The sequence below is a fragment of the Alligator mississippiensis genome, chromosome 11 (genome assembly GCF_030867095.1).
Source record: "Alligator mississippiensis isolate rAllMis1 chromosome 11, rAllMis1, whole genome shotgun sequence".
NCBI classification, from domain to species: Eukaryota; Metazoa; Chordata; order Crocodylia; family Alligatoridae; genus Alligator; species Alligator mississippiensis.
The window spans coordinates 53,314,307-53,332,484 of NC_081834.1; positions in this window are offsets into that span (position 1 = coordinate 53,314,307).

Here is an 18,178-nt window from a genome sequence, read left to right on the forward strand (position 1 = left end):
TGTGCCCTCCCTACGCATTGCCTATGTCCTCAACTGTGGGGTCTGACTGTCTCTTCGTGAGCAGGTTCCTGGCTTTCCATAGCGCAGACCTGAAGCAGGTGACAACCTGGTGGAAGCAAACTGTCGGGGTCCCTTGCTGTCTGGTCAAGTGCCCATAGAGAACGGCTTCCCCGGTCAGGTTTCTGAAACCTGTCGCCACCAGAAGGAGCACACAGACTTTCTTCCACACCTCTCTGGCATATGGGTAGTCCCAAAAGATGTGGTTGATGGTTTCTGCCTGCCAGTGGCAGATCTGTCTCTGGCAGTTGGATGGACCTCTCTGCCCTGCACTGTTTCTCCATGCCTGCATGGGAAGTACCTGGTGGGCTGCCTGCCAGTTGAGGTCTCTGTGCTCCTTCTGCAGGTCCTCGTGGAAGATTCGCTCCCGCACGGCCAGGCAGCTGCCAACATATAGTAAGTTTACCAGTAATGTGGTGTCTCTTGTCCATACCACTTCCCATATCTTGCAGTGGTTAACCAGAGTCGCTAGGGTAGTGTTGTGCAACTTGTATTTCTCTCAAAAGCTCTTCAGGATCTCATAAAATCATAGGGAAAACATGGTCCATGGGCTCCTGTTAGATGTTGTTTGCACTTGCCACTGTTGCAGCAACTGCCCTGCAAAATACTTAACAAAGTGGCTCTTTTAGATTCCACCCCTGTCACTAGTTTGCCAACCTGGCTCATGTGCATGGCCCAGAGGAAGAGCAGGACATCCGGCCTTCCTCTGCCCCCAAACCGTTTCACTTTGTACAGTTTGGTCCTTGCCACCTTCTCCCATGTGGAGATCCAAAAGAAAACACACCTGGCTCTCTGGATTCTGCAAATGACTTGTTCTGAGCGGGGGAGACTAGAGCGGTGTGTAGCAGCAGGAGCACCACCTTCATCAGCGCCATCTGCCCCACCCATGGACAGGCAGTGTGATTGCCATAGCCCCAGTCTGTGTCTGGCCTTGGCCCTCTGTCTTTTCCCATGCTGTCAGCTCTTGGTCAAACTCCATCCCAAGGATCTTTACCTCTTCCTGGGGGTGGAGACCCCCAGAGGCGACAGGTCCTTGAGCTTACCCAGGACTAGGGAGGAGCTTTTGCTCACGTTGAGCTTGGCCCCTGCTGCAGTGGCTGGAGTCTCCAATCTTCCCCATTCTCCTCTAGCTTCTGGTTCCTGTCCCAGCTCCAGGTGAGGGGCAGTACAGTATAGTGTGGGAGCTGAGGGTGAGCCTGTTGGGGGTCAAGGGGTGTGCGCTTGCACACAGTGTAGTGATTGGGGGATGCAGGGAAGTGTCCACACCGTGCAGTTGGCAGGGCATCCATGCAGTCTGAAGCAATCTGCAGTCCTGTGGCCCCCTTATAGTTTCCAGTCACTTAAAAGCTGGACGTTCATGTTGTACAGATTCCGATATAACTGGATGCGCTTCAGAATAAAGTACTTCAAAAAGTTGCTGTTGGATCAAGGGTTATTTCTGGAGCGCTTCAAAAGGCATATCTGTCTGTCCACTTCCTCTCTGGAGCACTCCAAATGTTTTGTGTTCTCATTCTTGGATGTAACTTTTCTAGATGGATCAGTCTTAGTTGTGACAACACTGTACACTATTATGTCTAAAATTTTGCTGGGCACATCTGTACTGGAGCTTCATGCAGAGCAAACAAGAAGTAGCCTTTCTTTAGGCCAGTGGGATGGTCTGTCCACAGAAGACCAAAAGTCTTAAGTTCTGCTTCCTGCTCTGGACGCGGCTTATGCATTTTATCCAATAACTACTTGAGGTAAGATGCAGCACTTCATTCCCCCAGTGACTAGATTGTTGGGCCTTCCTCCTCTATTAGTCACATTAGAGTATATGTATTGAGGAGGGGCCCTATAGGCACAGGGATGATTAGCTGAAATCCAAAATTGCCATGGGCAGGTCAGACACTACTGTATACAACTTGTTTAAATGATAAACAAACTCAGCCTGTGTACACAGGCCTTTACACATGCACAATAGCTAAGTGAAACTTTGGCAACTTCTGCTTTAGAGAGAGAATTGTGACTAAAGAGTGATATCTAGAGGTGCACTGATACATTAGTCCAATATCGTATCGGTACCAATATAAAAAAAATTGCTGTATCAGAAATCAGCCTAATGGGGCCGATAATTTGGAAAATAAATGCCGTGCTGCGTGCAGCTGCAGCACAACATGCAGGTAGTAAGAAGCAGAGCCAGCAGCTTGGAGAGCTGCCTCCAGCTGGTAAATCCGTTGTGGTGGAAGGGGAGGGGGAAGGGAAGGGGCATGGGGGGCCCCTTTAATTAATGCCCCCTGTGGTGAGGGAGGGGGCAGATGCAGGGGCAGGCACTGCCCAGCCAGGGGAGGGCGGGCACAGGACAAAGCTGCAACTTATGGGGGTGGGGGGTGGTTCCCACTGCGCGCACCCCGGGAGGACGGGAGGGGATGGGGGCAGGGGGTGCCCCTGCAAGTTCAAAGCTGAGTCTACAGCAATTCCCATGCAAATATTGCTGCAAAGGTGCTTTTGGAGCCAGAAGAGCAGGGTCAGAGTTATTCCCTAAAATAATGCCAAAATAAAGATATTAACAATATATCAATAGTATATGATTATTATAATACCCTTATTCTAGTAATATTAACAGCTGATCTCCCATATTGTGGAGAGGTCCTAATTGAGCAATCAGAACTAAGTGCACTTGATTTTGTCCATACTGTGCTATCACAAAATAATTAAGCTTTTCTGAGACAGCAAGAGGAATAAAACTGTTCAGGCTTGGGAAAATCTTTGTCAGAAGAAAATACTATTTACGTGCAATCTAAAGATTTAGCAGAGAAAAATTACATGGCAACAGGGGGCCAAAGGAATGCAACTAAGTTCAAAGGCAGGCTCTTCCGGTGGTAATTCAGCTGCTTCCACTTCCTTCGCTGCTGCATGCTAGCACTTATCTCTCCTGCAAAACGCTACTGAACGGTACCACAGACCAGATACAATCTCTCTGTGAGCTAGATGTGCTGTAGGTTGCTGACCCCTGTGCTATGGTGTTTTTAATGATAAATGAATTAGCCTGTGCATAGCTGGAAGTCAAATTAATGCTGAAAGTTGATGGCATTAACTAATGTGTAAGGTATCCAAGATGGGCCTTTACAGGCTCTTTCCCAGAGAGTGACACAAACTGAAGAGGACCTGGAGCACAGAATTGCACCGACTGTGAGAAACGGTTACTACCTCAAATAACACGCACCAAGTCTGACATCAACCTTGCAGACGCCATAATCAAGATCAAGGAGAGCACCCTACAAACCATTATACAGGCAGTCCTCGGACTTACGACACAACTGGTTCCTGAAAACCGTGTCTTAAATCGAAACGTAACTCAGAACCAATTTTCCTATACAAAACAATGTTATAAATGGGGAATTGGTTCCTGAACCAAAGCCCGATACCCTATTTTCACCAAAAATAACCCAGAATTTTGTACTCAATCAATTATAGATGACTAACATAGCTACGTTAATGTATTTATATCATAAATAGCAATCATATTGATTTGGAAGAACTTCTTTGAGGTGACTTTGCTGGACTTTTTGAAGGGCTCTTGGCTGGAGTCTTCTCAGGAGTCTTGTCTGCTTTCTTAAAGTGTCCAAGGAAGTTTGAACAGATGTTCTCCAGGGAGACGGGCAACACAGTGAACTCGTTTGCTGGCACCGTGTCATGTCAGATCAAATGTTGTAAAGTCGAAACTGATATCAGAAAGTTGAAACAGGGTGTCAATTTACAAACCTTGTAAGTGCAAAACATTGTAACTCGATCCATTGTAAGTCAAGGACTGCCTGTATACAGAAACCCATGGATCACCACGCTTGCGGCCACAAAACCAGAAATCATCCAAACACACCAAAAAAGCAGTGATCAACAGTCGGCCCCTCAGATCCAACCACATCTGCTCTGAGGATAATACTCGCGACACCCATCTTGCTAAATTGGAAACTGCCTTACCCAACGAGGACACTGCAGCTGAGAAATAGACTATATCTCTGAAAAAGCCACCATAATACCCTGCAGCAACATACGACAATACAAGGGGAAAAACCCCCCACTGATCGCATGTGGGCTGTTGCAAGGACCGAGCATGAAACACAGTGACAGCCTCAGATGGCTGTACTGCAAGAGGCATTTATGTGACCAGCAGCATTGATGGGCTCTGATCCCACAGCACTGATGGGCCCAGTGGTGTCTCCCTCCCCCAAGCCTGGACCATGAGACTCAATGCAGGTTCTGTTTCAAGCTCTCTAATGAACCTCCACTACCACCCAACAGGCATCTGAATTTCTAAGCTGTTGGGAAGGGGGAGATCCTGAGGACACAGGAGAGCTGCAGTGGGTGAAGAGTGAGAGCTGTAAACTCAGTTGTTCTGGAGGAAACTAAAGAGCATCTGCATCAGGTGAGGTGAGAAGGTGAGCAGGGCCCAATGGATGGGGTAGTGAGCTGCCATGTTCTTGCTTTACAGGAGCAGGCTTTCTCCAGAAGGCACAGCTCTCTATTGTCTGTGTCAGCGTGTCTATGTCGAGTACCCCCTATCCCCGGGATTCTCGCCTGCCACGACTTTTGATCTTAAAAAAAACAATGGGGAGGAAGGGATGTTGACTGCGCAGGTACCCGCGGGAAGGACCACACTATATCGATGTAGGTTAGTGGCACTTTATTATTCTAGGTCTTTGTACTATTCTTCCCAGGTACACCCAGAGGAGGAGGCAGCCCGGCAGACCCTCCGTGGAAACCCCCTGTGTATTCGGGCCGATCCCCATCAATTTACTCAGGCAGTAAGGATCTCGTGGCGTCCCAGTCATCCACCGCTAATTGCCTCATTAGCAGCTACTTGCTGTCGGGACCGGGAGTCTCCTGTCGTACTCTGAGCCAGGAGCCCCACGCCGGCGCAGTCTCAATCTTCTGTCCCCCCCACCCTCTCTCCTCCAGGTGAGGGTGCTGGGGCTCTGTCTCTTCAGGGCTGGGTTGGGTGTCCCCCTGCCCCTGTTTCCCTCCTGGGTAATCCCACTGCAGCTTAACCAGGAGCCACGGCTTTTCTCTGCACCACTGCTCCACTCTCCAGGACTCACCACGGTTGCTGAGAATTTCAGGTACTTAACGAGGAGGGAAGGCTCAGTCCCGGCTTCCCGTCCCCATTTGGGAGAGTGAGCCCCCCCGCCTCTGGGTTCTCCTCGGGATCCCTTGTCACGGTGCTCCTCGCCGGCATTTTGCAATCTCTTGGTGCCCGAAGGCAGCTTCTGGCGGGTCTTCTCCCCTTCTTATCCCTCCATCCTGAGCCTCATTGGCTCCAGGGTGTGAGGTATGTCTCTCCCCCAACTGTGTTTATCATCTTCAGCTGTTACCCCTCTTAGTAACAGAGTTGCAGCCGGGACTCTTACAATCTGCATAGCACCTCTGCTCACACCTCACATGCTCTACCAACATCTCCCAGGCTGCTTATTTCCACCCGCCCTACCTCTTTCCTGCTTCTGTCTTCAGTGCACCCTTCCCCCTGCCCCCATTGTCCACTCCTGTTTGACGCACCCGTGCATTACTCAGAACTGCCATTTGTCACTGTTCATTTTCTGCCTGTTTGAAGGCCACTTTTCTTTGAAGCAGGTGCTGCTGGATACATCTGCTGTGCCGCTGACTGGCTAAATAGAGTCATAGCATTTCCTGTGGTTGGGGTAGAGCTCTCCAGTTGTGATGCCACATCCTCAGCGGCTGAGACCTCCTCAGATTATCACTCTACACTGGTCATCTCGCACACCCAAAGAAGAAATCTGGAAGAGGACTTTCATTTCCCTGGAAGAGGCATACATGAAGGCATACCTGGTGGATACCTTTACCTCCCTGAAGGACAACGAGAAGCTGAGTTTTTGGTTCAACTGAGGGGTGCCTGTGGTGTGGGGCAAGAACTGGGCCTCCTATGGCCATGATCAAAGTGGTGCTTTTTTGGACCTTGGTAGGTGAGTAGCAATTTAATCCTTAATCATTCCTGTTTTCACAGGCCTGAGTTACAAAAGGGGAGAAAGTTTGATGTCTCCTAATCAGAGCATTGATTCATGCTGTGTTAGAGCCACTGGGGTAAAGGAATCGGTCCCACTGTGGTAGCACACAGCCAAATGCAGGCTGATCTAGCCTAAAAAACAAACTCTTGTTGCTTCCAGTACCCCAGCTAGCACATTTATTCAGTGCTGCCACAAAGGATTCCTGTGGCTTTAGGGGCTCTCTCAGCCCAGGGACCAGCTAAAACAGATATGGGAATTGACCATCTGGTCAGGGCAGCAAGCTGACTTAGCGATCAGGGGTGATGAATGGAGGCCACTGGGAAAAAATTAAAATCCCCAATTAACAGCCTGTTTCCTACTGGCCTGTCCCATGTGGATCCCAAACCTTGTGCTGCCTGGAGGAGCAGAGTAGCTTGGAGTAACACAGATGGGAAATACTCTTATTAAAATTGAGGCTCTCCCATTGAGGGGGTAGAGAAATTTCTTTGCTGGAACCCTATTGATTTGAGTTGATTCCCATAAGTGATTTCACCCCCTGTCCTTCTCCAACACAGCTGCCTCTGCTGCCTTCTCCATCCTTCCACAGCAGAACCCAGTCCAGGTCTTTGTCCATGATACTGCTCTTCTCCTTGTCTCCATCCACTTTGAGAACCCAGCCTGGGAGTACTACCATGTCAAGTGGGTTTTCCTCACAAAGAATCATCCCATCTTGGTTTACATGGTGGACAACTGCAGAGGGGCCCCTGGGACACAGGAACGCACCTGCCATCATAGCACAGAGCTGCATGAGGTTTATCAGCAGCGGGCAAACATCTCCCAGGAAGCTTCCTTGGTGCTGAAGAACGTGCAACCAGAGGATGCTGGGATGTACCAGATAACGGTGCAAGGTCTGGATGTGTTAGGCGCTGCACGGGTGACCCTGATTGTGGAAGAAAGCAGACAGGATGCGATCCCAGCAGTGGGGAAAGGTATCACACTTGAAGTGAATCCAGTCATGAGGAAAGTAAGCCCAAGTTTAATAAGAGATAACACAAGGATAGAGGGTAGCAGAAAGGAAGTCAGCCCTATGGTGACAAAAGGTTGCCAAGGGGAGACGAGCCCCCTGGTGACAGAAGATGATGGAGGGGAAGCCAAAACTGTGGTGATGGGAGATTACCCAAAGGAGACAAACCCATCCAGGAGAGAAGGTAACAGAGGTCATGATGGGCCATAACAGAGGGGAAGGAGGAAGGACTGAGTCTCTCTGTTCATAAGAATGGAGCAGAGTGGGTTGAGGAATAGATGTCAGGTCTCTAAGCAGTAGGCAGAGAACAAAAAGAGCCAAGAAGGCTGACAGCCCTATGTCTGCTGGGGCTGGTGTGTACTGGAGCAGCACTTGGGCACTGCTCTACCCTATCGTGGTGCAAGCAGCCTGCACAGAGCACCACAGAGGTAAGCCTGGCGCCATCACCCCATAGCACCCAGTAAACTGTGCACTCTGCATAATTCACTGTCATTCCCACCAGATCCCCTCTGATTCTCTGTCATCCCCACCAGATCCCCTCTCAGCCTCCACAAAAGAAGGCTGAGAGGGGATCTGGTGGCCGTTTACAAACTCACCAGGGTGGACCAGCAGGAACTGGTTGAGGCTCTGTTCCCTCGGGCACCACCCGAGGTTACTAGGAATAATAGCTACAAATTGTTAGAGAGAAGGTTCAGGCTGGACATCAGGAGACATTACTTTACAGTTAGGGCTGCCAGGCTCTGGAATGGACTCCCAAGGGAGGTGGTGCTGTCTCCTACCTTGGGGGTCTTCAAGAGGAGGCTGGACAGATATTTGGCTGGGGTGTTATGACCCTGCACTCATTCCTGTCCGGAGCAGGGGGCCGGACCTGATGATCTGTTTAGGTCCCTTCTGACCCTAAGCACTATGAAACTATCTCTAGACCTGGTCTGCTCCCTTGCCCTCACCCCTCTGAGGAGCTGCATCACTTTTGCTGCCCTTCTTGCAGTTCCCCCTCAGTACATTGCTGACTTGGGTGTCAAGATGCTTAGAGTAAAACAAACACGACCTACAGAAATATAGCATACAGTCCCATACAAGTGCAAGTTAGGAAGTAGTTTCTTCCTGGCTGACAAACAAAACAGGAGTGTTTGGGGAATCTATAAAACTCCCTGCAATGGTGTGACTCAAACTTTACCAAAAACAAAAAAACAAAACAAAAAAATCCTCCATCAGCAGCTAAGAGATGAACCCTTCTCTTTTCCAAGCACTTAAATATCAGTGAGGGGGCACTGTAAAATTCGGAGAAAAGTAGCAACCACTTTACCAATAAATTCTTAGTGTTTGATGCTAGGCTGCCTTCCATAGGGTTATGTACTACATAAGCTGAAGTAAAGGAGCGGGTATTGATGCTGAAAGGAAAGGAAGCCTTCAGTGAAAATGCTGGCGGAGGCAGGGCTGGGGCAGTGGGGTAAGGGGGCGATAAGAAGAGTTCTGAGGGAGACAGAGCACATTGATGGAAAGGGAGTGCAAGCACGAGACCCAAGTTGAGGGAACAGATTGTCCAGAGAGGCTGTGGAATTCCCCATCAATAGAAACATTTATATGCAGGTTAAGTAAACTGGAATGGGATCCATCCCTAGAAGCAGGACTGGCACTCCTTTGGGATACTCTAATCCCATTCCTGGCATGCTGGTATCCTGGGAAACTCCCTTGTCCTCGTCTGCCACACCTTGGATGTTAGTACTATAGGTGGGATGTTGCCTTCCGAGAAACAAAGCATGGTCACGGGCACTCTGCTTTGCCCAGTCTCTTGGGGTTCCTGCCCCTCTGCCCTAGGTGTCCCAGGGCTCTGGCAGCCTGGTCACCCTTCTCTGACCTTCTGTCAGCCCACCAATGCAGCAGTAGTCTAGGTCCCTCTGTGGGGTATCTCTAGTGGCCTCCTTCCCTCCCCTTCTACCACTCCCTTGCCTGGTGGCCTAAACAGCAAACAAAGGCAAACACAGATGCAATCAGTCACAGCTGGGGTGCCTTCTAAGCTCCCCCAGGTTCCTACCCAGCTCCGCAGGCTTCTCCCCACTTGGGCCCTGCTGGACCTACTCACAGTTGCCTCTGCAGTCTCTGGCTTTGCTGCTCAGGTTCCATCAGGATCCGTCTCCAACTCTCCACGGTTCTTTACAGAGCTCCCAGCGGTGAGCTCCTTCCTCCAGCTCTGCCCAGGTGAGACTGCTTTCTCTGCCTTGGGTGCAGGGAATCTCTAGCCTGCCTCTTCCAGCCTCCCAGGAGCTTCTCTTAAAGGCACTGTTCCCAATCCCTTGCTCTCAATAACAGGGCAAGGGCCCCTGTTTCACAAACACTTGGCTGGGATCATTCATATAGGGTGACCCTAGTCTGAGCAAATGGCTGGACTGGGTGGCCTTTTCAGGTCCCTTCCAGCCCTGCCTCTCATTCTGTAAAGGTTTTTCTACTTTGTGTTCACTTTGTGTACAGAAATAAATCTTTTGTTTTGAGACACCAAGCTTTAAGGGGCAGAAATGAAACCACAAAGGAACTTAGACAAGATGTACCAAAACTACACCTCAAAAAGGCTATTAGAAAAGTTTGTGGATAGTTAAGTAACCGTGAGTGTGACAAAGCCAAGATAAACATTAAGAGGGAAAAAAAGGTGATGCGAAAAACTAGCAGAAAAAGGCAGAAGGCTGAAAATTGGATTCACTGGGATGCACAATGGCAAAGGGGAGGGAGAAAAGCAAAGAAGAGGAAATGGTGGAACATGAGCAGGGATCCTGGTTTTCTCTGATAAAAAAACAATCCCCAAGTTTCAGATATAAAAAAATAATCCCAAATCCACATTTTCCCATGATTAAAATGAAACACCACTAATATAGCTATAGATATATACAGTGCTGTTTCATTTTCATCTTTGCTTTTCTTCCTTTCCCCACAAGGGGACTTGTGCAAGCTCTCTACATTACTGCCTCCAAGGCTCATTGCTGGTTCAGGGGGCAGGACAGTGATCCTTTCTAGCCCTTGATGGATAGCTGCAGCTGGATAATTCGAGACGAGGAAGTGACTATCTAACATCTGTTCCCTCCCTTGTCTCTCCATGGCTGATTCATCTCCTCTTCCTTCGGCTCTCCCGGAAGGACTCAGCATTACTACCATTGTTCGGCTGGTGTTAGCCTTCCTGGTTCTCTGTGTCTTGGGACTGATAGTGGGAGAGGTGAGTGACCCTGCCAACCTCATCAAAACTCCCTATAAAGGATCACAAGGAACTGTAGAGGGAGAGGAGACGAAGGGTATTTTTAATGAGCCAGTAGTTGTGTGCATGTGTGCATGCATGCGAGATGACTGCCTCTCATATCTTGCCTTCAGCTGAAAACAGCATCAGATGAGAACATGGCCTTACAGAGGCATGTCAGTCAATGTCGTGTTCACCCCAGTGTTGCAATCTGTGTAGACAGGAATAGTCACATTCAGCCATGGGATAGTTAAGACCATTCCTCCAGCTTGCACCTGCACTTGATGTAACTTTCCTTGTGAATAGGGGGGCAAAACAACCATGAACTGATTAGTTGATTCACATGCATAAGGGAGATGTTGGGATAGATTTTCTTCCACTTGGTGGGTGCATAAGGAGATTTAAGCGTGTAAGTGTGATCCCATTTCAGCCGAATCAAGTCCCTGAAAACCTGTTAATACGAAAGTGGGGTGGGGCCATCTCCTCACCACTTTTTTGGGGACTTGCATATTAAGGGTAAGATGACTGACAGTTATAAAAGGAGGTAAGTTGATGGATTTTCACAAGATCATTAATGAGACCAAAAATACCCAATTATGATGTTTCTTCCCTACTCTAGAACGTGCTTGCCTAAGACCGACACAGCATCAGAGCCCAACTACAGCTGCAGTCCTGGCTGAACCTGCACAACCCTTCGCATCTGATCTACCCAGTTCAGCTGCCTCTTGTGGAGAAAGACCAGCCTGCGGTGGTTTGGGGAAAAGAGGGCACTGCCTGTAGTGACTGGTCCGTGGTGCAATACCAAACTGCTGCTTTGAGCTTTCTTCTTCAGGCTAATCTATCATCTTCAAACACTGACCTAGAATTATCCAACCAGCATGAAAACAGCTTGGGAAATACCATATTTTCTCACATACAGCATGCCCTGGAATATAATCTGCAACTTGTTTTTGAAAGGCAGAATGAAGGAAAAAATATCTTTTCTTGTAGTAACTGAGTAAGAGCAACTAGGGAGCAGAGCCTGCTTATTCTGCTCCCTATGAGTTGAGTGCAGATTTTTACTTTGACTTTTGCCTGTAACTCACAGAAACTGTTCTTACCATATTTCTTGCATGTAAAGTTCACTACAAGTTCCAGTAGTTGGTTTGAGGGGGGGAAATGTGTTGTATGCAAAAAAAAAAACCCAAAAACCCTCTTATCCAAGAAAAAAAAATCAGTGACAGCCTTCATATCTCCGTACATACCAGCTGTAACAAGTTTTGCAGGATCATCCACACATCATAAGGATGTAACTTCTGCCTGTGTCAGTCCTAAATTTAAGTGTAACAATCTCCTGTTTCCTTTGCTTTACCTACAAGAGGAAGAAAAAATTAAAACAGGATATTGCAGGTCTCTGAGAGGCGTGGAGGAATGCTTTGAGAACCACAAAGCTCCCAGAGCAAGGGTTGTATTGGCACCCCCAACAGTTCTGCTCTTTGCAAACCACTGAAAGCTAGCCTGAGTTCCCCCAAACAGGCACTGTTGTGAACAGTGACCTGCCCCTCACTTGTGCCGCCGCCTTTTGTTTTAAAGCAAGTGGTGAAAGACACCACGATCTTCAGCCAACTAGTGCTGCTTTCATATTTTGGAAAAGCTCCAGACATTTGTTTCCCATTCCTGATGTGAAGAGGATCTGAGAGAAGGAAGGAGGTGAGGTGGAAATTCACCTGCCTCTTCAGAGTCCAGAGGCAGAGTTCACACCAGATTTGGGATTCCTGAGATCTCTCCTTTTTTACATAGTTATTGCTTTGTAATGAAAATAAATATTGGTTAGCTTCTGTGGCACATCAGACCCAGTCTGACTGGTCTAGCTGATCCCATGTCTTAGCTCAAGCAGCAAGCAGTTTTTGTTACTATAATGCTGTCAGTGTTTCTGATCAATGCTGTGCATAAGTCACGACTCTGATTTTTGGGGCTGGAAGAATGTATCCAACCCCTAAAAATCCAAGGACAGCCTGGAGGTTCAGTGAAAAATAGCACTTCCGCAATTTCAAGAGAAGCTAAAATTCATGCTATAGTTAATTGTGATACATTGTCAATCAACTTTCCACTCAATAAATTCTAGAAAGTGTAAGTAGCCCTGTGTCTCTCGCCTTTGTTTAGCCTTCTTCCCTTCCTGACTTCATGCCTCTTCTGCTCCTTTTCCTTCCCTTCCTGACTTCATGCCTCTTCTGCTCCTTTTCCTTTCCCCTAATAAACTATGATGTTTCATTTCTTATGAGGTCTGTAATGAACAGGAGTTTCAGTGAAGACAGTCGGGCATGAGTGAGAAGACCTAAACACCTTTTTTGTGGACTGCTAGATACATCTGCAGACCCTTTGTTTCTCTAACTAACTGGTACTCTCTGACTGAGAGACCTCTCCCAATTCCCATCTCTTCTGAATTACAGAGTCTCTCTAAATTATAACTTTTGGGGTCTACACCACCCCATTGCCCTGACTCCTTCTCTACCCTTTGTCCATCTCTGCTTTTCCGCCCTCAATAAATCGTCTCAACTGCTTCCCCATGTTTTCCATCTCTTTTGTCCCCCATCTCCCAGAAGCATCCCCTCTTTTTGAGCTACACTTCTGTTTAAGTTACCCTTCTCTCTTTCTCGATAGTACTATATCCACAGTGGGAGGGACTGAAAAGTATCTTACTAGGCACATCTACACATGCTTATTTACTGTGCAGTAACCAAAATTACTGCGCAGCACAGGCCTGCATCTACACGTGCATACCTGTACTGTGCAGTAAATATGGTGACTTAAGCCAACTTGAGTGTAAATTTGATACCTGCATCATGCAGGTATCAAATTTATGCCCAATTAGTTACTGCACAGTTAATGCTACACACAGTGTTAATGCACTTAAATGCCTGCTTACTGTGCAGTAACTTACTGTGCAGTAAATTTAAACTGGCGTAAATGCGCATGTAGACGTGCCCACTAGGTACCAATTAGACAAGGATTAGTGAAACCCACTAGGCAGACCAGGGATCAAGACACAAAACCAGAACTTCTCCTGCTCTAAGCTTCTGCAAACAAATCTACTGAGGATCTGTCCCAAGAGTTGTGCTAGTCACTGACTCCACCTTTGATATCAGTTTCTACCTCACACCCACCCAATATACTTAACCCCCAGCCCCAACTCTCCCTTTAATCCACATTCCAAGCCTTTTCAGCATCTAAACTTAGGAGCAGTGGGCACATCTACATGAGATACCTTAATATTCAGTGGACTGCTGTACTGCACCTTAGCATGAGATGGCAAAAACCATGCTAATTCACTAATGTGCAGTAGAATTAGTCTACTGCACATTAAGCATCACAAAAAAAAGTTCACCTTCACTACTCAGCATTAGCGCAGCTACTGCGCCTTTATCTAGTACTCCACAGTAGAGGTACTAAACTTAATGTGCAGTAGCAAAGGCTCATTGGTGACCATATAGACACTCCTGCTGTTTCAGAAACAGACCTATCCCTACTTAAGCAGTAGTAACAGCAGTCTTTCCGGTAAAGGGCAATTAAAGTGAGGATGGAGTCAGAAGAGGGACAGTGTTACCAAGGATGTGTCTTAGCTTCTGCTGTGAACAAGGCTGAAACATCCTCAAAATGAGCCATCCATATCAGAAGGCCAAATGGGTGGCTTTGCATGGGGCCCATGTTTTTTTCCTTAAGTTCTCCAGGTGGTCAGCCTGACATCTTTCAGCAGACACGGAGCATGTCTCCATGTGTGCTTTAAAGTACATTATCCTACTTTAACACGCATTAAAGCATCACTAAAAAAGCTGGGTTTCATAGATTCATAGATTGCAGAGTCAGAAGGGACCACAATGGATCATCGTGTCCAACCCCCTGCCCCTGGCAAGAAAGAGGACCGAGGTCAGATGACCCCAGCCAAGTGACTAGCCTCCTCTTGAAGACCTCCAAGCTAGGTGATAGCACCACCTCTCTTGGAAGCCCATTCCAGATCCTGGCCACCCTTACTGTGAAAAATTTCTTCCTAATATCTAACCGAAATCCACTCTCAACTAGTTTACACCCATTATTCCTAGTCACCCCCTGGGGCGCCTTAGTAAACAGTGCGTCCCCTATTCCTCATTGACCTCCCCTAATAAATTTATAGGCGGCCACAAGATCTCCCCTCAGCCGTCTCTTGTGAAGGCTAAAGAGATTCAGCTCTCTCAACCTCCCCCCGTAGGGTCTATCACGAAGGCCACTAATCATGTGAGTGGCCCTCCTCTGGAAGTGTAGCGCCCAAAACTGGACACAGTACTCCAACTGCGACCTGACCAGTGCCGCATAGAGGGGGAGCATCACCTCCTTTGATCTATTAGCCATGCACCTGCTAATGCATGACAAGGTGCGATTGGCCTTGTTGATGGCCTCGTTACACTGCCGGCTCATGTTCATCTTGGAGTCAATTATGACTCCAAGATCCCTCTCTGCCTCCGAGCTGCTGAGAAGGATACTCCCCAACCTATAGGTGTGCTGGGGGTTCCTCCTTCCCAGGTGGAGTACCTTACATTTATCTTTATTACACTGCATCCTATTTCTCTCTGCCCATTGATCCAACCTGTCCAGGTCGGTCTGAATCTGCTCCCTGCCCTCCAGTGTACTAACTTTGCCCCATAACTTGGTATCATCAGCAAACTTGGAGAGGGTGCTCTCCATGCCCTCCTCCAAATCGCTGATGAAGATATTAAATAATATCGGTCCGAGGACCAAACTCTGCGGGACCCCACTGCCCACCTCCCTCCAGGCCAAGAAGGAACCATGCACCACCACTCTCTGGGTGCGGTCCTTAAGCCACTTGGCCACCCACCTGGGCGTGTAGGCATCCACTCCACAGTCTGCTAGCTTCCCAACGAGGATAGGGTGCGAAACTGTGTCGAAGGCCTTCCTAATTCCAGGAAGATGACATCGGCCTCAGCTCCCGCATCCAGGCAGTGTGTGACCTGGTCATAGAAGGCTACAAGGTTTACCGGGCAGGAGCTACCTGTGACAAACCCATGCTGGCTTCCCCTCAGCATCGTTTCCCCTGCTGGGCCTGCACAAATGTGTTCTTTGATTATTTTCTCTAGCATTTTCCCAGGAATAGAGGTAAGACTGACTGGTCTAAAGTTACCCAGCTCGTCCCTTCTCCCTTTCTTGAATATGGGCACCACCTTGGCCCTTCTCTAGTCCTCAGGGACCTGCCCAGAGCACCACGAGTGCTCGAACAGCTGTGCCAGCGGCTCAGCTATGACACTGGCCAATTCTTTCAGCAGCTGTGGATGGAGGTCATCCGGGCCTACTGATTTGTACCCATCCAGCTCCTCCAGGAGCTCCTTAACTATTTCAGAACTAACCATGTTCATACAAGTGCTCCAGGAGTGGGGAGGTGGGGGTTGGGGCTTTAATTACAGAGGCTCCAAGAGCCACTCTAATTAAAGCACCCAGAGCATCTCATGTATTAGCATTCCTACACTTCAAAATGGTGGTGGGGCCCTTTACCTAGATTTAATTGAACGAGCTTTAGCTAAAGCACCCCTGTCACCATTTTGAAATGTGGGGATGCTGATACACAAGATGCTGGAAGCTATTGGAGCGTGGTAATTGTCATGCTCCAGCAGACTTAGTCAATCAAGTCTGCTCTGATGCATTGGAGCAGAGTGGTGGAGCAGCCTTCCTGCTTGTGTATAGGCACCCTGTGCTATTTAGCTAATATGCATTAAGCTACGGTAATGCACATTAAGCGTCACTTCAAAACTGTGCTCTTTAGTTAATGTGCATTAAGACAGGCTAATGCACAGTTTCCTAGTACCTCACAATGTAGGGCATTTATACATATACTTTTTCACGCTACAACATGCCGGAGATCCAGCGTGTCAAAGCAGATTTGATTAATCCAACTTGACTGATTAATCGAGTCTGCTCCACATGTGAACTGATGCACACTGTGCAGCATCGCTTGCAGTTGTATAAGTAGCAAAATGTGCTTCAGCACAGATAAAATGGCATTGGTGTGCTTTTGAACTAAAACACCTTCGATATGTTTTAGTTCAAAAGCAGACCACCACCATTTTCTGCATGCTGATGTGCATTTGGCTGTTTATACAACTGTACTCACTGCAGTACTGGGCGTTCTTGAAAGCACCCAGTGCTGCAGTGCATACATGTGTAAAAATGCCCAAAGGTACTAGATTTCATGTGCCTTAACTAAAGCATGTTAATGCATGCGTAGACACAACCACAGAGGTTCTCTTTAAACCTGCAGGTGGAAACAGCCTTTAGCCTTGTCTCCATGCAACACTTCAGCTGCATCTATCATTACACTGCAGAACCCAGTCTGAGTTTTCCCTGGCAGGACCACACTTCTATCCCTGCCCCACCAGTTTCCAAACCCAGCATAGGAACTCTACCATGCTGAGTGGGATTTTGTGACAGGAAACTCTCCTGTCCTAGTTTATCTGGCCCTGGTGTCCCAGGGCTATACCTGCCAGTCCAGCATGATGCAAGTTTTCACCCCCAACAGGCAAACACCTGTTTCCAGATGTTTCCAGGGTGCTCCTGAGTGTGCAACAAGAGGATGTTGGCATGTACCAGGTAACAGCAAGGAGCCTCGCTATGGCTTCCAGTGCTATGACAAACCTGACAGTGAGGGAAGGTAAATAATAGAGCACAGGGAAGTGGAGGTGGACATTTGGATTCAGAAGAGAAAGAAGGAAAGAGAGAGATGGGTCTTGTCAGAGTGGAGAGGGAATGGGAAAAAAAGTAAAGGAATAGGAGTAAGGGGGAAGAAAATTTAAAAAAAGGAAATGTAAAGAAAATGGGAAAGGAAAAAAGGAAGAGAGAGCTTCAAAGGCAGTGGAAAGGCATGTTTGTGCGAGATAAGGAAACTATTTTATTCCTAACCATTACAACAATCGTGTTTTGTCGAAGCATGAGCAGAAAGCCCAGGTTGTGCCTGGCTACAAACATTGATTTTAAGAACAATTATGTAGACCAGGGGGTTGCTGATACCTCATACCTACCTACTCATCAGATTCCCCTCCCATTCCTTCTTCACTCTGTGCACAGAACACTTTCCCTGTACAAAAGACAACTAGCACTTTACTTGCTTCAAATTTCTCCTGAAGGCTCACCTGTACCAAAATGCCTGTGGGAAATCAGATAGCTAATGACAATTTGATAAGCAGATGAAAGTAACAGGCACACTATCCATTTGTAGTGATCATTTTACATACTGTATGTGGACTATAGGTGCTACAGGGCTTATGGTCCTCACAGGATGACACTGTAGTTTTCAGCTTTATAGAGGAAAAGGGATCATATATTACCCCCTTTTTAACCCCTCTCCCTTGAAAAGATCTCACCTGCCACAACTTTGATGTTTAATAATGATGTTTTATTATTTTCTTTGGCTTTATGGGAGGATGTTCCACATGAAAGAAACACATAAACAGAAGAAACTAGGCCCTGTATGGCACAACCCCGCAACCCGCGGTTATGGTGAAATATGGGGCTCCACCATCTCCTACACCCATTCCTCATGCCACCTGGACCCTGTACATCTTTTCAGGGTAAAACAAAGTTCAATAAACAAAGGAAATAAAAATAAACAGGTCTTTTTTGTTTCTATGGCTTCTAGAAATTTCTCGCTCCCTTGTCCTTTATTTCAAACTGTTTTCATCCTGCTGTGGTTCTTTTATCCCTTTCTCCGAGGCTGTTAAATTCACAGCCTTTGGTTCCCCATCGTCTGTGTCCCTCACCGGGTCCGCGCCCAGGGTTTCTAGAGTTGCCGCATTCCTCAGTGTACAGCCCTTCCCCCCCTGTTCACTGCAAGACTTCCCCGGGCCTGAGGTGCCCCCCCCCCCTCTTTTCCCCAGTTGGGGATCC